Source organism: Acomys minous (assembly GCF_964271855.1).
Source record: "Acomys minous genome assembly, chromosome: 1".
NCBI classification, from domain to species: domain Eukaryota; kingdom Metazoa; phylum Chordata; class Mammalia; order Rodentia; family Muridae; genus Acomys; species Acomys minous.
In genome coordinates, this window is record NC_140483.1 from 30,788,214 (window position 1) to 30,803,757 (window position 15,544).

The following is a 15,544-nucleotide window of genomic DNA, read 5'->3' on the forward strand; positions in this document are numbered from 1 at the left end:
ACAGGGGCAGTAGAATTGTGGATTGTTTAATTTCTGGCCCACACTGGCTCCTTCTATATTTTCGGCTCTGTTCTTTGCTATTTCGATCTTCTCTAGAGCCCTGAATATGGCTGCTGTCATTACTCAGGGAACGCCCTACCTAGCTTGAATCCAGCAGGAATAAAGGACTCTGATTGAACTTCTGGGTCCTGTGCCATTGTACAGCCAACCACTGTGGCTAGACAACAGGTCACATGTACTGGCCCAGGCCTGGACACCTGAGGACAGGGCTGGTCCCTCACCTGACCACAGGGCCTGGGCCCTTTCTGCTGAAGCTCAGAGCTGCTGTCCAAAGAAGAGAGCTTAGCCGCCCCAGGAGATGCCTCCTCAGCCACCCCAGGAGGTGCCTCCTCAGCCACCCCAGGAGGTGCCTCAGACAATGGTAGGGTTTGCTGAGTGTTTGTCATCTGGGCCTTTCTGTCTAGAGCAGGAGACACTTGCACATGCTACCTTCTTAGAGCCCTAACTCGTTAATTCCTCCTTATTAAGACTCCGTGGCTAGCTGACTGACTAATGATTTTTTCCCGCTCGTTGTCATAATGCTACTTCCTACTTTCCATTACCTTTAAAATAATTTACTATTGGGTAGCAACATATTCTGTTATACTCTTCAGTTATGAAAATGGTGAGCCAGTGTGTAAGCAGGAGCACATTGTTTAAACCTGCTGTTCTTAAGGATCTAATCTGAGATGAATAACAGCAGTAGCTGCTTTCTAGGTTTTTGTAAATATTAAATGAAATGATAGTAGGAAGTATGCCTAGGAGTGATGAAATATATATGTGTATATAGTGATATATATATATATATATATTTCAGTGTGTGTGTGTCTGTGTATGTGTGTGTGTGTGTGTGTGTAAGAGAGAGAGAGAGAGAGAGAGAGAGAGAGAGAGAGACAGAGAGACAGAGAGAGAGAGAGAGAGAGAGAGAGAGACAGAGAGACAGAGAGACAGAAAGACAGAAAGAGACAGAGACAGAGAGAGAGACAGAGACAGAGAGAGAGACAGAGAGAGAGACAGAAAGAGAGACAGAGAGAGAGACAGAGAGAGAGAGAGAGACACAGAGAGAGACACAGAGAGAGAGAGAGACAGAGAGACAGAGAGAGAGAGAGACAGAGAGAGAATTAGCCTGTTAACCCCCTTCCCCGAGCTAGGCCACCTCCTACTTTGGTAGTACCAGTAAGGAAGCTGAGGCAGGGACATGCCGGCTCATACAGATTATCAATGATATTTCCAGGATTCAAATCCAGGTTATTTGATTGTAGGCTTATTCTTGGAAAAAAATTTTTTTTGCTTAATTTTTATCTCTAAGAATTTACACGAAAGAACATACAGAGTTTATTAATGGGATAGAAGTAAGATGAACCTATCTTAACCGAGAAATGAAGACAGGAAAGAAAATATCACTGTTTCTCAAATAGCACCTTAATTAATATTTTGAGGATTTTATACAATACATTGAGATCATATTTGCCCCTTTCCCAACTCCTCCCAGATCTACCCCACTTTCCCACCCACCTAACATTGTTTTTTTTTTTTTTTTAAACCCATTGAGTCCAATTCGGATTGCCTAACTGTTCTTGGGAGTAGGGCCTGCGCTGAGTGAGTGTTGTCTGCCCACTAGGAGTCACAGCATTCAAGAAAGCTGATACTGTATCTCACAGTAGTTATCAAATGGTCATGGCTCCACAGCTGATGGAGGCCCTTGATGCCCAACCTCTTCTTCCCCTCCATGCTGGGATTTTGTCTAGTTTGAGTTTGTGCAGGTCTTGCACATGCTGTCACAATCACTGTGAGTTCCTGTGTACAAATGACATGTTATTTCCAGAAAATAGTCCTTGAAGTCACCTACTACCTCTGGCTCCTATAGTCTTTCTGGCCCCACTACCATAAAGCTCTCTGAGCCTTGGTGTAAGGAATGTGCTAGGGATGTCCCACTTAAGACGCTCCAGTTCCCTATTCTCCGCATGGTGACCAGCTGTTCTTTGTGTTAGCTGCCAACTACTACAAAAAGAAGGATTTCTGATAGTGCTTGAGAGATGCATTCATTGGTCTATGGGTATAATATAATTATTAGCAGAGTAATCTTGGTAGGTTCTCCCCTAGGGCCCATGATCTATCTAGCTATGTTTTATTGGTCCCATTAACAGTGTCAAGTATAGGTTCCATCTCATGGGATTTACTTTACAGCCATTCAGAGGGCGATTGGTTACTCACTTACATTTATGTCACTATTGTCCTAGTGGACATACTTTGTCAGGCCAGTCATTATAGTTGCTCACAGGGTTCACAGATGGGTGAAATTGATTATTACCTTTTCTTTTCTGGTGGTGTGCACAACACCACCATCAAAGCTAGCCAATAGAGGGGTGAAGCCTCTAGGTCAGCACTCCCTTGATTTTTCCACATTCTATGACCCAAGTATATGGTGCTCGGCAACAGGGTCTTACCATGAAATTCTGGAGGATAACCGAGAACACTGGCAATAATGTTTGGGGGAGTTTACGGGAGCCATTGGCAAGCAGAAACTCAAAATGAGGTAACCCATTTCTGGCCTTGGGGTTATTTGCTAGCATGGCATGTATTGTTGGGGGTACTGATCTCCTGTTATAGGGTGAGTCCATTTAATCTTTTTATCTAAGTGTATGTGTATATATTTAGGCCACTTATGCAGTAGTAGGCTTACATATGGCTATTTGAAAAGGGCCTTTAGTATTAGTTACCTCTCCCTATATTCCCTCATTTGTCCTGCCCTCCCGTCCCCACCCCATTCCGTCCTTTCTGTTCCACTGTCCTTCCCTCTCTTCCCGCATGGCTGCTTATTAGTTTCCTAACCTTTGTGAGTATTCCCAATCAAACATACACATTTAAAGCTGAAAAGTTAACATCCACACGTGAGAGAGAACACACCATATTTTTCTTTCTCAGTCCGGGTAACCTTATTCAGGATGATTGTCTCTCGCTTCATCCATTCACCTGCAAATTTCACAGTTTCATTTTTCTTAAAGCTGGCTGTTATTCCATTGTGCAAATGTGCCACCTTTTCATCATGTGTTCATCAGTTAGTGGGCATCTAGGCTGTTTCCATTCCCCAGTGGTTGTGAGTAGAGCAGCAACGGACATGGGAGAACATGTGATTGTGGGCCTTCTATTAACCACTGCCTTCCATTGCTTCCACTAGTTTATAAATTGCAACAAGAATTCCATGCCACAGTCTCAGTTACTGCAAATCATCACTGTATTCAATTGCTCTTAGTTTTATTTCTAATAATTTTCTTATAGCAATGGATATATGTCCATCTAGTCGACATCGAGAAAGCAAAAGCCATTTGAGTTCCTTTTATCCCTAAACTCTATAAATTATTCCAAAGGGACTAGTTGATACCTTGTAAGATAAGAAAAATAATTGATTTACTAAGTATAGAGAAGGGAGACCATGAGACCTGTATCAGGATGGCTCACTGTGGGGTTCTATATCCTCTAAACTTAGAATTTTATGTGGACTGTGACTTGCTGTATACCAATAGCTTTTTCTCCAGAAGAGACAAAAATATGTTTACAATACTTTTAGAGCCAATTTATGCCTTAATCGAGGACTTACAGGTCACAAGTAAGAGAATCCTATCTATTCAAGTTATCTTGAAAACTTAGCAAACACGATCCAGCCTACTGGAGCTGCAGTTTCTCTTTGGGCAGTTGAGGTCTGGTCCAGCTTCACCTGAGCAAAGGGCAGTGGGCTAAGGCAAGCATGTCCCCTGCCAGCTGCAGCTGTGTCTGTTTCCACTCATTCTTCCTTGTCTTTCCTTCCCTGCCTTCATCTTGTGGCCTCTTGGTTTTTTGGTTTTTTAATCTACAAGTGAGATGTGTTGGATTCCTAGTGAGGTAGATGCCTGAATGGCTCAAGCCTTTCCTGGGACTTATATAACATCTAAAATGTATTTTTAGCATCTCCCACTAAAGAAGCCATTTTATTAACTGCAATCTTTTTCTCCTTTTAGACCCAAACATTCCTCCGCATCAAGTGGCTTCTTAAGATCTCCCCGTTTATGACTTAGTGTTTATGAACACTGGGATCATATCAGGGTAGCAGGTCGTTTTTTAACGACTGCTTGCTTAACCTTGACTCCAGATCTCGGAGAAGCATCTGCTTTTGGCCAGCTCAGCCACCTGCATGGTGGAGAATCTCCTGAAATCGCTGCCCCACACTCCACCAAAGGCTGCCTGCTGCTTACCTCTTTCTGATTGGTCCAGAACAGCCAAGGCCCTGATCACCCTACACCACTCACTCCTTTCTGCTTCTGACTCCACCCATCAGGAATGTCTGTGTCCACTCCCCGGTCTTCCCAGTGTTCACTGCGGTGTCTTGTGGTTGGACAGTTATATTCCAAGCCTCATTACCAGGAAGTAGGCTTGGGCACTGTTGCATGGTTGTGATTCTTCCAAAACGTCCTTATGAATCACTAGGGCAACAACGATGCACATACAAGCATCGAACTCCCAGTTATGAATAAGCATCCTTTATGTAAGTTTTGATAGTATCAGGGGAAGAATAACACATTTCTATTTTGACTTGTGTTTCACTTGTTGCCGGTTATGGAGCAGCGGCTCTTCGATTTTCTAGCTTTTGAAATGTCTGGTGTGCCCTTTGTCTTTCTGAAGGGCACTGTGTATTATTTTCACATTGACTTTTAACCTCTTTGAATTTTTGGATATTTTTCATGTGTTATAAAGAGAAAAAGCATTTTCTGCCCTCTTTAACTAAACTGTAAAACAAAAGGTACTAATTTTGCTTAGACAATTTAAGAAATATATACTTTATCTTGCTTATGTTTTTTGTTTTTTTTTAACCTCCCAGAGTGGTTTTCTGGATTTCCCCTTACATGTATGGAAAACCTGGCTTTTTTTTTGAAGGTTGGGGTGGGTCACATGCTTCTGTCCTCTGAAGCTGATGAGAAGAAGTGCATGTTTACTGACAATGCGTAGTGTTTTCTGAACAAACCTTTCTTGCCTTTCCTTATGTTCCCTGAAACTTTTTAAAATTTTTGCTTCATAACTTATTTTTTTTTAATGTATGAAGCTGTTTAATTAGGTTGTTAGCAATTTAGAACACCTGTGTGCGAGGACATATCCCATTAGTCAAGAACTGAGACCGCAGTTAGCCCTGCAGCTGAAGGACAGCTTCGATCTTTGGCAAAATCCATAGTTTTCTGGCTGCTCTACAATCTTGTATTTCTCCTCCATGTTAAAGATCTCGCCCTCCTGGTTACTGGCTTGTGCTTCTTCTTGACGTGTCAGTCAGGTGTTTGGGATTTTAGCCTTGCAGACATCAACTTTTGTAGAGGTGGCAATGATCAGCTTCTGGTGTGTTCTGCACAGAGGAACTCTGTTGAGGGCAGGAGGTCCAGTCACAAAGAGCAAGTCACTGCCTAGCTGCTTCAGGAAAACCACTCTCTTGTCCCGGTGGCACCCAGTGAGGATGATCAGGACTGTCTCAGGTGAGATGCTGGCACACAGCTTTCTCACATGCTGACGGAAGGGATTTTGCCAAGGCTCGGCAGCTGCTGAAGCACATCTTCAGTAGGGTAATACCTTGGCAGTTTTCCAAGCTTCACTGCCCAAGTATCACTATTTTTTTTTGTCACCACCAACTGATTCATATTCTCTCTCTCTCTCTCTCTCTCTCTCTCTCTCTCTCTCTCTCTCTCTCTCTCCCTCCCTCCTTTCCTCTCCTCTTTCTTTCTTTCTTTCTTTCTTTCTTTCTTTCTTTCTTCTCCTCCTCTTTCTTCCATTTACTCCTTTTTTTCAACCTTGGACTTTGTAGCTGAGTATTTCCTTTTGTCCAAGGCCTTTCTGGAATACATAGCTGACAGGGGGTACCTGTTAATTTCTCTGACCAAGACAGGGTTTCAGGTCCAATGGGGGCTTCCCATTCTTGTTTTTATTTAAACCTTAGGGTCACCCTTTTTGGGTGCACTAGTGGCTGGGGCACCAGCGGCAGCGTCATCACCGCCAGCCTTCTTGGCAGGCTCCTTTGTGCCAGGCTTCTCAGCTTTTCACCTGCCATCTTGGAAGATGTGAAAGAGCTCATAACTTAATTTTTTATGTGCTATTTTTGACCCTTTGTATCGCTCTTTTGTTATGCTTTTTAACAATTTTATTTACTTGTATGTTTTAACTTTCATAATGTTTTGGTAAATTTTTAAACGTCATAGCGATGTCTGCTGTTCTTTTTAGAGTTTATAGAGGATATATACTATTTGTGTTTGTTGCATAGTAACATACATCTGAGCACAACATGAAATCCAAGCACATGTACACAGTGTGTAATGATCAAATTTGGGTAATTTGCACACATGCATTCTTAGAGGCCTCAGTCCTTTGTGTTGAAAGCATTCAGAAATACTACTTTGAAATGCTTGATTCCAACCATGCCTATGCTTCCTCATGATAAAAAAACATCTGAAGCCGTCCCTTCCAGCCACTCCATTGTGGTGTCACTGAGCCGTTCCTTGCTCCCCAACACTTCCGATGTGCCAGGTGCCTCAGTGCCGCTTGCTCCTTCTTCGGGATCAATTTTTGTTTTGCTTCTTCTCCTCTCATTTCTTCTGCAGCATCTATCTTTAGGAAGGAGGCCTCCACCCCAAGAGCAGTAAATTATTCACCCATATGCTAATAGCATTTTAAAAGCTATTTTTACTATTTAAAGTAATTTTTAGCCTTAAGTGTATTTAGGTCATATTCTTCCCTTCCCCCAAGTTCGTGAAGTCATTTCCGGCATGGCTCTGTGGTCCACCTACGTAGGGTTCATCATGGCACATGGTACAAAGTGGAGCAAAGTGTACGTTGAGAGCATGGGTTCTGCAGCCCATCTGCCAGGCTTCTGCATATGGCCCCGCCCTTCACCAGCCACAGGTATCGGTTAGCAGCACCATTTCTCTGTTTTCTCTTTGCCCCGAGGGACATAATTAACAAATCTGTCTCTAAGAAGCTGTCGTGAAGAGAATATGGTTGTTGTACCGAACTCAATTTCTATTGCCATGCGTTGTTTTAGTCTAAGGGAGTAAATGCACATGTGTAATCGTGCGAGTGACCTATGCAACCCCACTGGTTCGCAACACTTTTCTCTATTTAATCATTTCATCTGCAATAGCATAACGATCAGGACACACACTGGCTTGTCACTTACTGGGCAGCTCAGGCTGCTGCTGGGCTGACTCCGGTCCTTTTGCCTAAAGCCTCTCGAGTGCTGGGACCACAGGGTTGTGTCGCCACACCGAGCTCCAGTCCTTACTTCTTAAAGACTTTGTCTGCCTGAAGTCGGCTTCTTATGCTAACACACACAGTTCGCCAGCAGCCCTTGCAGCAGGTGGCATCATTTTGTTGTTGTTTTATGAGTCATGTAAATGACACCTGGAAAAGTATCACCCTAGGTCCTACAGCAGTAGACAAGTGGCAGAACTCTGTCCTCAGCCCCAGTCAAGGATGAACTGTTTTTTCTTTTTTTACAAACATGTACTAGTTTTATTTATTTTATTTTATTTTTAAAATTTTATTGATTTAGTCAGATTACAACTCCATTGTTATCCCATCACTTGCATCCTCTCATTCCCCCTCCCTCCCACTTTCACCCTATTCCCCTCTCCTGTATCTGTGACCAAAGGGGACCTCTTCCCCCTCTATGTGGTCATAGGCTACCAAGTCTCATCTTGGCAGCCTGCTTATTCTTTCTTTGAGTGCCCTCAGGCCTCCCCACCCAGAGGAGGTGGCCAAATGAGCGGGGACTCACTCTGAAAGGATGAACCTTCTTATCTGGAATCTTTATTAGGGAATTTGTTGTGTCCTTCTATCTGTTGGGTTTTGTAAAGTGATGTGTTTTTTAATTAATGTAGCTCTCTCTAATATTTTAATATCTGGTAGCCACCTCCTTTCATTATCATTTGTTTTCAGATGTGCTTTTTTCCTTTTGTAAATTGTTCATTCTTTTAGAAGATTAAAATCTTGTCATATTCCAACTAGAACATGATTTAAATTGCAGCTGGGTGTTTTTAAAACCTCTGCGTTAGCCCATGACAAAGCCTATACATTAGCCCATGACAAAGCCTCTTTTTTTCTTATGCAGTTCCTCCTCCCAATCAGAAAATTGCTTATTCTATTGATTAAATTTTCTAGTTGTCCTTAATATAGGCACACTCACATTTTTATGAAAATAATTATTAATGGAATGTTTTGAATTGTGTTTTCTAATTATTGCTGTGTACAAAATATCAAATAAGGGCATTCTACATTAGTAGGATTCGCAGGATTCTCTAGTAGATTTTTTCACATAATTCTATTTTTAAAAAATTCTTTATATACTGTGTCTTCTATTTTTACTTTGATATGTTATTTCTTTGAGCATAATACAAAACAGTAATGGATTTTATTAACTTTTAAAAATTTTTGATGAAAGTGCTTTTAACCTATTAGTATTAGTTTTGACATTGGAATTTGATTTAAAAACGAATATGATGATGATAAAGGCCATTTCCCCAGGCTTGAGAGTCTCCGTCAGCAGTGATGCTTGAGTTCCATTCACAGGATCATGTTCTCCCATCCTGAGCAAACTCTGTGACTTCATCTACTAATTTCCCCCAACTATCTGTATTTTTCTGGCATAAGACCTCTGGCTCCTGGGGCAAAGCAACCACTTATAAATCGAATTCATTCTTTTCAATTTCAGACAGGGATAGTTTGTTGTTGAAATAAAATTATTATTCGTGGAAAAAATGCACATATGAGAGTATTGAAATGCTTACAGGAAAGAGAAATTCCCAGAAACTAAGAACTGTTGGAGAGTAGTTTGCTAGATGAGAGGGCAGCTGGTTGCTGTGCTGGGTAGGAAGGAGCAGACTACTCCAGTGCTGGGTGAAGACTGCAGCTCTCAGGCTTTTCACTGATGGGAGAAGCCAGAAGCCAGGAGGCTTTCAGCTGTTGGCCGGCTGGGAGCCTCACCACCAGTTCGTGGGCTGAGAATCCTTCACAGCAATGCCAACTTCATAATTATTAGAGGACCCCAGTCCTTTCAGTGTAGTAATTTAAGGGATTAGCAGAAGACAAACTGTCAAGCATCGCTGACTATAAAGGAGCCCTGGGATGTTTCTTAGTGGTGACATCCATGTTCTATACCAGAGTGTCTCTTGGGCAGGAGGCCCCTGGCTCATTATGACAGTGAAAGCGAAAGTCTGCAAAAGCCGAGGCATACTTAGTTATGTCTTCAGTAGAACTCTTGTTTTCGTTCTTGATCATTGCTTCCCATGTTGAAGCCAAACTCACCAACTGTATTTCCCCAGATTCACCATGACTGGGGCAAACTGTATTTTCTTTTTCTTTGTTTTTATTTTTTAATTTTTTACATATACATTTATATTATTACATGTGTATACAATAAACTACCTATAGCAAGAAGAACCATGAAATAATCAGGAATTATATAAATATTACATTCTTAGTGTTTTGGCTTTTTGTACTTGACAGCCTTGAAGGAAACATCTTTCCTATCTTGGTACATCTAACCTGTATTTTCTTTCCCTAAAATTTTTCACATCTAGCACAGTAGCACCATTGACATCTTTCCTGTATTAGAATGTTTAACTTTGGAGCATCAAAAGAGGCATATTTAGTTCAGTCCTTAAATTTATTTCAATTAGAGAATCCTGCAATATGCATTCATTGAAAAGGAGGTTCATGCAAAAACCATAATAGTCAGGCAAGGGAGGACCTCTTGTTCAGCCTCATGGGCTCCATTCTTAGCCTCATTGGAATGTCACAGCTCAAAGGAATCTCTGTCCAGGTACATAAATACCAATACATTAATATCAGTTAGTGTAAAGTGTTGCAATAATTTAAATCTTATTTTCTAATATGAACACCCTGATTGAAAACAGTGGCTTATAGATCCCCCATATGATATCTCTGGAGATCAGTACACAGTTCTATGTGCTATCACCTCCCTACCCTCTCCTCTCTTTCTCCCAAATATTTGCAGTGAACAGGCCCCTCATAGTTTCTGTAGAATCATGCATCCTTTTCAGGGAGTCATGTGGTGCAGTAAGACCGTGGCCTCCCTGGAGGGGACTGAGTCGCCTAAGGGTTAATGCTGCTCTGAGATTTAAGTCAGGAAAGACCAAGGTGGTTTTATTTGCCTAGTAGTATGCATTTTTTAAAAATTATGTAAGTTTAGAATAGACGTATAACTTATAGATAATCTTTGGAACGAGACATAAATAAGTGGCGCCTCAGTTAAGTGGAGGAATGAAAAGCTCAACCTCAAAATGACCATGACATTTCTTTGATCCCCTCTCCATCCCAGTGGGATTCCGTGAGCTAACCTCTCCAGGATGAACATTCCCCTTTCAGGAAATGAGCATCCTGGTTTTATAATCACATCTTGGTTCCTTGAAGCCCGGCACCAAACTCCCTCCCTACTAAGTAATTGGCTGAAACTTTTGTCCTCCATTCTGGTGAAGTTATTTACACAGAGCCTGTGATGGATGGCCCCCGTGGGCGGGTTACTAGACCTGCTGCCACTTAGATTGCTTGGATGGCTGGAGCCCAGCCTTGGAAATGGTGCACAGAAATACAAATAGGAATGAGCCCGAGCAAGACAGACAGTAATAGCGTCTCATCCCAATTTAATTTATCTCTAGTGGCCTCTGATTATTCTTTGTTTATAAGATAATATGCATTCTTTAAGACCTGAGTGTTTAATGAGTTTTTTTTTTTAAATGAAAAGAACTAAAACATTGGATTAGTAATAGGATGTTTTATTATTTCCTTCCCCATTCTACTAAAAATGACTTTCTTCATTAAGGTAAGGAATTTTTAGTCTGCAATTATGTTCTTAGTGATTACCCCGCCCCCCCCCCGTGCCCCCCTCCCCTTCCCTTCAGAAACCTTTTTCTTTTCTAGCACTCTGGCCTTCCTGCTGACCTGTTGGGAAGTGGGGGAGGGGAGGAGGGGGAGGAGCACTTGTTTTTGAGAACCCAGCCATCTCTAAATGATTTCCTCTTATTTGGTACATCCACATTTTCATTTTCAGATGTCTGGTCCCAGGATCCATGTCCTGGAGGAAGGAACTGTGTCATCCCTCACTCATCCTGTGCACACAGCCCAGCCACCCTCTGAGTATTGTCTCCTGTCACCTCTGGCGTTTCCTATGCTTCTTCTCTTCCTGGGCTTCATAATTCATGTCAGTGATTTCCGGTGCATGTGGAGTCAGGTTTTAGAAATATGAGACAATTTTAAAATTACAGATGCAAAATTCTGGCTGTTTGAGCCAACATCTGCAACTAGTTTAGGGGATTAACAAAATAGCTGCTCTGGATGACTGATATTTGCCAGGACCTCTCCATTTCCCACAGAAATCAAAATGCCTGTGACTTACAGGGGCTTCGGGTTCCAGGAGAAATCACAATTTCGTCCACTACATAGTTTATTAGGTTTCCTCATGGATTCTCTTGAGTTGGAGCCAGATTTCAATTAGCCATGATTATGGGGGTCAGGAAGAACATGGGTAATTAAAAATCCACAAGTAAGGAAAAGACAGACTTTAACCAGAAACTCCAACACTCCCCCCACTGAAACGCGTCGCTAATATTACAAACAAGGGAGATAGTTGATGTGCTTTCCTCATTCTGTTTGAGTGCGAGCGTGAGTGAGAACATGGCCCTCTCTGCTTACAACTGTTCTAAAACAGCTCGTCATATTTAGGATGAAGTCCAAATTCTGATGTCCATCACCACCCCTCCACCCCCACACACACCCCACCCCCCACCCCCGTCCTGCTCTTCCCTTTGCTCTGCCACTCCAGGTTCTGGGCTCTGAAAATACTGCTCTTCAGGCAACTTTGCCAATGGCCTAGGCCAGTGGTTCTCAACTGTAGGTGGAGACCCACAGGAGTCACATAGCAGATATTTTGCATATCAGATATTTACATTATGATTCATAACAGTAACAAAATTACAGTTACAAAGTAGCAACAAAAATAATTTATGGTTGGGGGGGTGGTCACCACAACAGGAGAAACTGTATGAAAAAGTGGCAGCATTAGGAAGGCTGAGACCCACTGGGATTTTCTTCCTGGGAATTTTTTCTGTGTCTGTCCTTTTGTTTGGGCTACCATCATTTTCATTTCTGCCTGAAATAGCATCTCTTCATTTCCTTCAACTTAAATAGCTCATCTTGGGGAGCACGTTTCATGCTTTCTACACTCTCTTGAGTGGACATTCTTTGTCACCATAGCGATGTGTCTTTATTGCACTACTCTTGTATGTCTAGTTGTAAATGTGCATCTCCTACTGTTACCCATGGGCTTTGTTAGGTTAGAGACAGCTGTTGCCATCTTAACTGTTATACTCTTTGTGTCTAGCCTAAAACCTCTCTAGTCAATGTCTAATAAAGGTTGACTACATTGAAGAAGCAAATCTTTTAATATCTGGAACTAAATGGCTAGATATGTAGACATCTATTCAATAATGGCCATGATTTTCATATCCACAAGGAAACTCTAGTGTCTACTTAAGATCTTATTAGTTTTGAACCAGTCATTACTTTTTGAGACTGGAGGGAATAAACAGTCATCTCTCCAATATCATCCTTATTCACAGTCCATTGCCTATAGGCATTATTTAAGTTTCCCATTTTCATGTTTTTTATTTCATGTAGTTCTGAGATGCAGTCAATTATGAATATAGTAAATTACAATATTACATGGACACTAATTATTGCTTGATTAACAATTAGAATGAATTATAATTGACTCTAACATATTATTGTCATCTTAAGTTGGCAAGCTTTTCATTTATCTCCTTGAGTTCCTGGACAGCATGGCAATACAATGTGTCTACTGTGCATTTACAAACAAAATTATCCCTGGCTTAGAACCATTATTATCAATTATTTATCAACTTGGGCCTGGGGACATAGGACCATCTATAGAATGCTTGCCTGCTTTCAGCCAATGCACTCTGATCTTCATCGGAAGATGGAAGCCCAGAAAACCCAACTGTAAGTAAGTAAAGAAATGAGAAGATGTAATCACAAAATCCAGTGAGCACAATAAATATTTAGAGAGAAAAGAGCCACATGAGCTTACCACTTTCCTTTTCACGACAGTCATGTCAGAGGTGGGTGCCTTTACTTATTACGTGGTTACATTACATGGAAATGCCCATATACTTTTGTGTGTACCTATCATCCTCTAGAATATTTTATTTTCAAATAATCACACTCGTAACAATAACCTCAGCTAATTAAATGGCTGCTTTGTATGAGGCACCCGGTTTACCCTTTACTCTTCTGATGGCTGCACAGAGTCACTCAGCGTCATCTCTGCTTTGACAGATAATGATAGTTAGCTAGTATGTATTGAGGACTTATTGCATCAAGTCCTACTCCAAGTGCCTTTTCCACTTGTTTTCTGTATATGTACATCACAATAACTAGAAGGTCTGGGTGGCGATGGCTCAGTGACCAACTTTGCTGAGGCTTGGAGAAGATAGGTGACTTGTCCCAGGTGATCGTTTTACTATGTGGTAAAGCTTGGATTTGGACCCGCAAGCTTCAACCCTGGAGCTGCCATGTTAACCTGTTCTGCTTCCTTCAAATAATGCAGTGGAGCTGTAAAGTCTCGGTCCTTCATTCTCTTTAGTTTCCCGACTTCTAAATTGGAGTGACTGTCTTACGCTAGTGGCACTGGCCTTGATCTCTATGGACTTTCTGTTTTCTGATAGATGTAACTTATAAAAATATTCAGTTTTTGTATATGTTAATGGTGAGTTTTAAATCCAGTGGGGAGGGGGGCGCAAAATGTATCTGAAACATATTGTGTGGAAAGAAAAATGCATCAGGGACATAGTTTGTCCCTGAACATAGACTTGGAATTCAAGAAGAGCCTGGTCTCCACCTGTCACTTGCTAGCTGAATCTTGCATGCCATGAAAGTAGTCACTCTCTTTCACGTGGTATTCAAAGATGAACTAGGAGGAGCAGCCACACACACTGCAGGGACAGTGAAAAGCTGAGAAAGGTGACCCACATTTCATAGTGAATCCTTACAAGGAATGAACTATTACTTTTATTACCATGATTAATGAGGTTGTGTTCTTGAACTCCTAGAATTTCTCTCTAAAGTTTTAATTCAACCATTAGCTTCATAGCTCTTCAAAAGGAACAATATTAGCAGTTTGAAATAGTGCCTGAATTACAGCATAGTTTACCATTTACTGAGCTTGGGTACTTACTCAGTTTGATGATTAAAGGTGGGAAAATATTTTTTTAAACAAGAATGGTCTTATTAATATGGAAAAAAATCAGAAAATAAGTTACAAGAATAACCAGTGTTATTTTGTGGTTTCTCTTGGCCAAACAGTGACTACTTTAAGGCTACCTATTCTGTGTCAGACATTTTCTCATAGATTAATTCATTGAATTTTTGCAACATTTTTTTCAAGGGGACATACTATAATCATCCTTTTCAGTCCCCTGATTATTTCCTCTTCCTCTTCCTCCTCCTCCTCCTCCTTGTCGTCTTCTTCTTCTTCTTCTTCTTCTTCTTCTTCTTCTTCTTCTTCTTCTTCTTCTTCTTCTTCTTCTTCTTCTTGTTGAAGATCAAACACCTTAGCAAGACCCATGAAGTCAAATTTTCTTAAGATAAAGTTAAAAAATTTAAGCTACTTTGTCAAAAATTAACTGACACAACTGCCTAAAGTTTTTTCAAGCAATTGCCCAGTGCTTCCTGGGTCACACGGAGTCGTTGGTGAGTTATCCTTTTAGTGTCCAAACTCATGTTCAAATCCCCTAGCTGCTCTGTAGCAGGAAGCAGCATCTTCTGGGTCCTTTTAATTTTTTTTTTTTTTGTAACTGACCTGAAGTGAGGAGGCAAATGGTCCAGCCTTGCTAAGAGGTATCAGTATTTGCTCATCTTCATCATTCTTCCTTGAACTAGTGCCAGGCACAGCTCTGTGGGAAGGCTGGGGGTGTGGGTGGCAATAAATGCAGATGAGTTCTTGTCAGTTTTATTCTAATGGTGCTCGAGACAGCACAAGAATAAGAAGATGAACAAGGAAAAGGGTGGCTTCTATAGTCACGGGCAGTGGATGCAGAAAGACTGAATTACAGGACATGTTAGGGAGAGGGCAGGGAAGGGCCTCTTGGAAGAAGAGTGCTGTAAGGCAGGCTCAGAGCGAGAGGGCAGCTTGTAACCTCACCAGGAAACACAACTCTGCCAGACTTTGCTGACAAGGCCAGGAAAAAAAAACAAAACAAAAGACTGGCTTCATAGACGGGGAAATTGAGATATGATGCTCAGTCTTAGCGACGAATAGAGTTCTTCTCTCCTCTGTGCATTTGTATCTGGTCCCCTTACTAACTCTGACTGGTATTACGCCTCAGCTCAGAGTAAGGAGCCATGTAGAGTTGAACTTTTTGCGTTCTTACTTATCCTCTGAAATAGAAACCACCATCTTCATGAG

General features: G+C 41.5%; 1 protein-coding gene and 1 pseudogene across 6 annotated transcripts in view; one reads left to right on the forward strand and one right to left on the reverse strand.

Annotated features, from left to right (window-relative positions):
• DNM3 (dynamin 3) overlaps window positions 1-15,544 on the forward strand; it is a 469,385-nt gene that overhangs the window by 198,575 nt on the left and 255,266 nt on the right. The window lies entirely within an intron of this gene.
• On the reverse strand, window positions 5,173-6,040 carry LOC311596810 (large ribosomal subunit protein eL6-like; annotated as a pseudogene). Its single transcript has 3 exons — window positions 5,996-6,040; window positions 5,830-5,936; window positions 5,173-5,700 (listed from the first exon to the last, which is right to left on the reverse strand). The product of its transcript is annotated as a large ribosomal subunit protein eL6-like (transcript).